Source organism: Elaeis guineensis, chromosome 6 (genome assembly GCF_000442705.2).
Source record: "Elaeis guineensis isolate ETL-2024a chromosome 6, EG11, whole genome shotgun sequence".
Classification (NCBI taxonomy): domain Eukaryota; kingdom Viridiplantae; phylum Streptophyta; class Magnoliopsida; order Arecales; family Arecaceae; genus Elaeis; species Elaeis guineensis.
In genome coordinates, this window is record NC_025998.2 from 95,395,758 (window position 1) to 95,403,127 (window position 7,370).

Consider the following 7,370-nt stretch of genomic DNA (forward strand, 5'->3'; position numbering starts at 1 on the left):
ACACCTATAAAAAGACTTTTGTACTCCCATTGGAGGGAGAGCCCAGAAATTCTTTTAGAGCCTTGCATGGAGGAATAGAAAGGGACTACTTCAAGAGCAGCTAGGCTAGCAGTCTCAGGAGTGGAGAAGAAATTTTGTAACGATACAGAGATGGTTTATTGTTCTAAACTTTTCTGTATTTTTTTATATGCAATAAAGATTATGCTTTTTATTTAAATCATCATGAGTTCTTTATTTGCTCTTTTTCATATGCTTTTATTTATGCTTTATTGTTAGATTAATATTAGGAACAACTTTTACTTTTCAGAGATGCACCGTGATCTACGGGTACGGGGCGTGCCGAGGAAAGAAGAGTTGTTTATCTAGTACTTTTTGGAGATGCACCGTGATCTACGGGTATGGAGTGTACCGAGGAAAGATAGATATTTTTTTTAAGATTAATCGCATCTATTTAATTAAAAAAGAGATACAACTCTGCTAGTGCAAAATTAATTCAAAACTCCTGAGTTCTTTATTTCCTAATTACATCAATTTTAAGATAATTTATTTTCTAAATCAAAAACAACGCTACTTTCTTTTATTTTGTAATCTCAACTTAGCCCAAGGTCCCTGAGGATACGATCTCGACTCATCCTACCTACGTAGTGAGTAGAGTTATTTTTGGTGCTATCAACGACTACGCATCAAATTTTGATGCCGTTGCTGGGGACCTTGGCATGGTTGAAAAAAAAAAAAACCATTGACATTTCATAACACTTAACTAAAATAGCGTAACCCCAAATATAAAAATTTCTAACTTGATTGGACACCTTGTTCTTTGCATCTCATCTCCATAATTAACTTTAAGGGCGCAACCCATTAACTAAGATAAGGTGGGGATTTGATCACCCTTCTTTGGCCCACAAATCACCCCCTTGCATTTGCATAACCTAGACTTTAATCTAAAATCAACTAGACATCAGCCCTATGAATTTCGAGCTCAATAGGATAAGAAAGCTCTAGAGTTGAACCGAGTGCGGATTGGTTAATTGCTCGGTGTCTAAGGCAAGTGGTTAAAGAAAGTAGTTTTCAATTGGTTCCATTGACTGACCTGGCCAACTCAGTTGGTGTCTAAGGAAAGCAACGAGCAAGGAACCTCCCACATCTTACGCTTACCTGGCCGAGTCAGTTAGTCAGTCTTGAGCTTGGAGTGCTCAAAGGCGATCTTGAAAGTTAGGAGCTGTCTAGATCTAAGTTAACCTTAGGATAGAGAGTCTATGCTTGTTTAAGTTGATTACAATTAACATCTAAACATTAACTAATTTCTCTCTTTTCATAGATTTAAGATTCTTAGGTTCTTCTCTTTAGATTTTCTTCATTCTTTTCTCATATTATTATAAAAATATATATTATAAAAAAAAAATTTCTATGTTTGCTCTACAGTATAATTGTAAGGTATATGCTTGGCCGTAGATCGTTACGACCAGAAATCCAACCTTTTGATTCAGAAATAGAAAGAACCTTTAGAGCCAACAGACGTAAAAATATGGACCGAAATCAGGAGAATGATCCACCCAAGCAACTGAAGGAGTACTTTACTCCTTCCACATATACCTACTCTCCTTGTATTCAAGTGCCCCCTGTGGAGGCCACTCAATATGAAATTAAGTCTAGTATAATCCAAATGTTACCTTCATTTTATGGACTTAGTAATGAGGACCCTTATAAACATCTTGAAGAATTTTTTGAGATATGCTCAACTGTCAAAATTCACAACTTCTCCGATGATGCTCTTAGGTTAAAATTATTTCCTTTCTCACTTAAGGACAAAGCCAAATACTGGCTACATAATTTGGATTCCAAGACTATATCAACCTGGGACCAGTTGCAAGGAGAGTTTCTCAAGAAATATTTTTCCATAGGAAAAACTAATCAAATAAGGAAAGCCATAACTAGTTTTTTTCAATTAGATGGAGAAATATTTCATGAAACATGGGAGAGATTAAAGGACCTTATTAGAAAATATCCTCACCATGCTGTACCCAAGTGGCAGTTAATCCAATGTTTTTATGATGGGCTATCTGAAAGACATCGACAAATGGTCGATGCATCATGCGGTGGGATATTCATGCTGAAAAGTGAGGATGAGGCATGGCAACTGTTTAAAATTTTAAGTGAAAATTCATTACATCATATGTCTGCCTCTATTAGAGATAAACCCATGTTAAACCCAAAGAGAGGTGGAATATATGAAGTAAAAAATGCCATAGATATCCATCATAAGGTAGATGAATTGTCCCAAAAGTTAGATCGATTATTAAGTATAGGACAGTCACCTTCTCTATCCCGTCAGATACAAGATATATGTGCATTGTGTTCGAGCTCCACTCATTGTGTGAATGATTGTCTGGTTGCACCACAGTTTCATGAACATGTACAAGAACAAGTCCATCAAGCCCAAACTACTCATAGACCAGGGAACAATCCCTATTCTAGTACGTACAATCCGGGCTGGAGAAACCATCCAAATTTTTTCTGGAGACCACAACCAATGTTTGACCCTGTCGCACCTCGACCTCAATATCAGGACCCAACATATGGGCATGGACCATACCATCAATTTCAAAATGCTCCTCAACCATCTACTACTGGTCACAGCTCAGCTTTTGAGGAAAAAGTTCTGAAAGCACTAGAACGATTAAAAGTCAACACTCAGATCCTTAACTCCCACACATAATCCATTGCTAAGCTAGAGACCCAAATAGGTCAACTAGCGACTGCATTCAGTAGGAGGGAAGGAGAAAAATTATCTAGTCAACCCGAGAGCAACCCAAGAGGGCAATTTGTGATTGAAAGTTCTAATACCCCATAAGCTTTTTCTGAACATGCCAAATCAATATTGACTTTAAGAAATGGGAAGGTCATTGAACACACTAGTAAAACCAATGAGATCGATCCTAAACCTTTAACCGAATCCAAATCACCCAAGAACAAGAAGGACCTTAAAATAGAGAAGGAACCAACTGCACCGAAATCATCTTACTTGCCTAAAGCCCCATTTTCGGATGCCTTGAAAGCTCCTATTCCTGCAGATAAGAAGGGAGAAAAACTCGATGAGATGTTGGAATTATTTAAGCAAGTCTAAATTAATCTTCTCCTTCTAGACACAATCAAACAGGTCCCTGCTTATGCCAAATTTTTGAAGGATTTGTGCACCCAAAAACGTAAATCTAGATCACAAATCCCAAAAAAAATATGCCTCACTGAACAGGCTAGTTCTGTCTTCCAACATGCCACTCCTCCAAAGCTTAAGGATCCAGGAGCCCCCATCATTTTCTGTGTTATAGGAGATTACCACATTGAAAAAGCTCTTCTGGACTTAGGGGCAAGTGTGAATCTTTTACCTAGTTCGGTGTATGAACTTTTTGGATTTGGAGAACTAAAACCCACATCAGTCACACTGCAGTTAGCCGACAGATCAATTAAGGAACCACGTGGAATGCTTGAGGATGTCTTGGTCAAGGTAGATGAGTTTTACTTTCCAGTTGATTTTTTAGTTCTCGACATGAAACTAAGTGGCAACCCAAGACAAATTCCCATTATCTTAGGGCAACCCTTCCTAGCTACGGCAAATGCATGCATTAATTGTAGGACAGGAGTCATGGACGTATTGTTTGGGAATAAAAAACTGAGACTGAATATGTTTGGTGCTTCCCAAGGACCATCAATGGATAGTTGCTTCGAAGTAGATACACTAGAAGATATTATAGAAGATGCAACACCCATAATTCTAGCACCTGACCCCTTAGATACTTGCTTGGCTCACTTTGGAGTGTATGACTTTGAGAGATATATGAAAGAAGTTAACACATTGTTGGATACACCACACGATAAAACCACTCCTCCATGGACAATCAAGTATGAGCCATTGCCCACCTTTTGTTGGTTTTATTGCATATGACGTCTGGCTGAAGACGTTAAACTTAGCACTTTTTGGGAGGCAACCCAAATTTCTTCTATTTTGTTTTAACTGATCATCATTTTTTTTTAAAGAATAAAGGACTGCTCTGTATGGAAGAGTTTGTCAATAAACTTGACGTCTAGCTGAAGACGTAAAACTTAGTGCTTGTTGGGAGGCAATCCAACGATTTCATATTTTTCTTACTTTACTGCAGCTACAGAAATTTAGAACAAGAGCCTATTAATCAATGAAGCTATCTTCAACTTTTGAAGCAAAATTATCCTAGATGCACTCTCTCCTTTTATTTTCTTTACTTTCGTACTCCATTGAGGATAATGTAGATTAAGTTGGGGGGGAGGAAATTAATCAAATCCTCGAGTATGGTCAGAAATAATTAGTTTTGTATATCCAAATTTTATTTTGATTAAGAATCAATTAGGCATCCTAAACAATGAATGATTAATGGTCAAGATAATTTTAGAGATACTGAGGAATAAATTATTAAGAAAATCCAATGAATGGTAGGGTTTAGACTAGACCAAATTTTAGGAGTGATTCTACAACTCTCTTCTTACTGATCTCAACAAAGAATCTGCTTCATAAGAGATTGGGTGGAAAGATCGAGGTATGCAAAAATTCTCCTTAAAATATACTTTTTATTTATTTAAAAAAAAAAAACAAAAAAACAATATTGGTTTCCTACTGAGTAACCGGGCCCTTTCGCCTAAGTAAATGTTGTGGTTCGTGTAAAAAGGTAGGCAATGTTTAAAAAAAAAAAAAAAGTAAGGGGACTAAGTTGCAAGAAGATAATAAACCTCTTTCCCATTATGTTAGAGGATTTAAAGAGTAAAGTGGAGAGTTGGTGAAAGAAAAGCTCTTGAAATTTCTTTAGTTAATACTCAGCCACTAATTGGGTCAAATTGATAATCCAATGAAATTTCTCTTTAATGATCTGACCAAGTATCATCTACCTTTTGGGATGCCTAACCAAATTTTGATTGAAGACCGAGTCGGTACACAATGCTGATATATCTATTTTACTCGAGGATGAGCAAAATTCAAGTTAGAGAGTGTGATAAACACTTAATTTAAGTCATTTAAAGCAGAAAGCCATATTTAATTTATTTTATTTATTAAGAATTTGATGCTTCTTTTTATGTTTTACAGGAAAGATGATCGCCGATACAAAGAGTCCGATTCATAGATCAAAAAGACTCAAGTTTGAAGAAATTTAGATTTAAAATAAAATTAAAATAAAAGAAGGATGCATACGATATTATAGAAAATGAAGATACTATGCAAGGAATCCAAAAGGATATAGACGTCATTGTGAAGAAATAAAAGTTTCTTTTTGGAATACGAAAAAGTTGTTTCACATAGAATACTCCTGGGCGTGCGAGTGGGCGTGCGAGTGCGCGCGCATGAGCGCGTGGATGCGGGGTGGACCCGGCACGGATGCGGAGTGGGCGCGAGCACGGCATCGTGCGGGTGTGGGCGCGTGGCAGACGGGTTCGCAGAGAGTTTTAGATGGCGGTCGAACAGATGCTTATTAAAAGAAAAAATTAATATTTAAAAATATTTTGAGAGGAAAGATTTGTATTTTTTTTAGTCTCATATCGAAAAATCATGAGAATCATCTATAAATAGAGAAGGTCTCTACCTATGGATATAAAAAAGAATAGAATAGCAAATAAATCAAATTGAGAGAAGAGAGAAAGAGAAAGAGACAGGCGTGTGAAGAGAGAGGTCCTTCATCTTCTACATCTCTCCCTTTGTTGCCACCTCCTCTCCTTGGGCGTGGATCCTTTTTGGGCATCCTACCTACTGGTGTGAGGTGTCACATCATTAGATCTCATCTCTCAATTGATTATGTATGTGAATTCAATTGGATTGGAGTTCATCCTGCTTTTCTGCGATGTCTGACATGCATGCGAAATAGAGGGTCTGCATATCCAGGCCTCTGCGAAGGTTTATATCAAATAATTTAAAATTTGATCTCTGATTTCACTATAATTTAGGTAAAGATTTAATCCTTAAATAAGTAAAAAATTAAAAAAAATTCTTAGATGCAACATGGGTATTCTGGAGGGAAACTATTTCCTCCCCTTCAATTGGTATCAGAGCAGGTCTAAAATATATACATGCAAAATAGAATTTTTTATGATTATTTATATAATATATAATTAAAATTTCTTGTATGATATTAAATCTCATTTGTGTCTATTTATATAATTTTTTTATCTAATTTTGATTGGATTAGAGGTGCCTAATCAATAGTTAATTGAGGTTGTTATAAATCTGTTATAACAGAATTCTACTGTTGCTGAATTTTTGATGAAAAATAATATGAATTAAAAATTTATTTTAAATTTATTTTAATAAAATTTTAATTTTATTATTTTTTTATGAAGTGAGGATTATCTCAAATTTAAATTGAATCTATTTCGATGGATATTTAGATCTGAATCCTATCATAATTCAGCACTACATGAAAATAGATTTTATCAGAAATTAATTCCTTATGCATTCATATTTACATCTAATTATTTTTTTATTTGATATCAATTTTAAAATTAATATTTTATAATTAGTATAAGATAAGTTTTAGATTTAATATGATGTATATGATACATCAAATCTAATTGGATTAAATGAAGAACATAATTGATGAGATCAAGGATATGTTCATGATATAAAATAGTTTTATCAATAATTATATGTTGATGTAATTATATATGAAATTAAATTTCAGATCTTAGTAGCCTAGTACTCAGATTGATAAGATCACCAGATCATCCAGTTATAAGAGATTGAAGAGATTAATCTCTCTTTTGCCTATTCGATGGATTCTCTTATGATGTGTAGGGGTGTCGTTGTGATCCAATTTCATAAAGAAGAAAAGTTAAATATATTTAGATTAGATCTAAAGTAATTTATGATTTATTATAATAGAATAAAATTTAGATATAAAATTATTTTAGATCTGAATTACATGTTACATACGATGTAATTGGTATTGATTTAAAAGTTGTCATGATACATGAGATGTATGAATGAAGTTTAGATTATACCTATGTATGTTTAATTATTAAACATATTATGAAAATTTATTTTCATGTGTTGAAATATATGGTATGCTTCACTTGAAATTCTTGTAAAATAGTTCTACAAACTGAAATATACATTTCACACACTTAATTTTGAATTAAATTTAAATGATCTAGAATTAAGAATTGAAGATTATTAAGATACCACATAATATGATGGGCATGAAGGAAAAATCATCTTTTTCCTTTGTAGGATCTTCCAGATTTCATCAAACCTGGGGTGGAATAATTTAAAAAAAAATTATCCTATATTTATTTCAGATCTAAGTCTCTAGATCTAATCTTCATATCTGATATTAAGTCTAAAATAAATCTAAAAGGGA

At 34.3% G+C, this 7,370-nt stretch overlaps 1 non-coding gene across 1 annotated transcript; it reads right to left on the minus strand.

The window, feature by feature from the left end:
- Positions 1 to 1,912: 1,912 nt before the first annotated feature.
- On the minus strand, positions 1,913 to 2,018 carry LOC140858924 (small nucleolar RNA R71). Its single transcript, XR_012142328.1, has one exon. It is a non-coding gene; the product is annotated as a small nucleolar RNA R71 (small nucleolar RNA).
- Between the last annotated feature and the right edge of the window lie 5,352 nt (positions 2,019 to 7,370).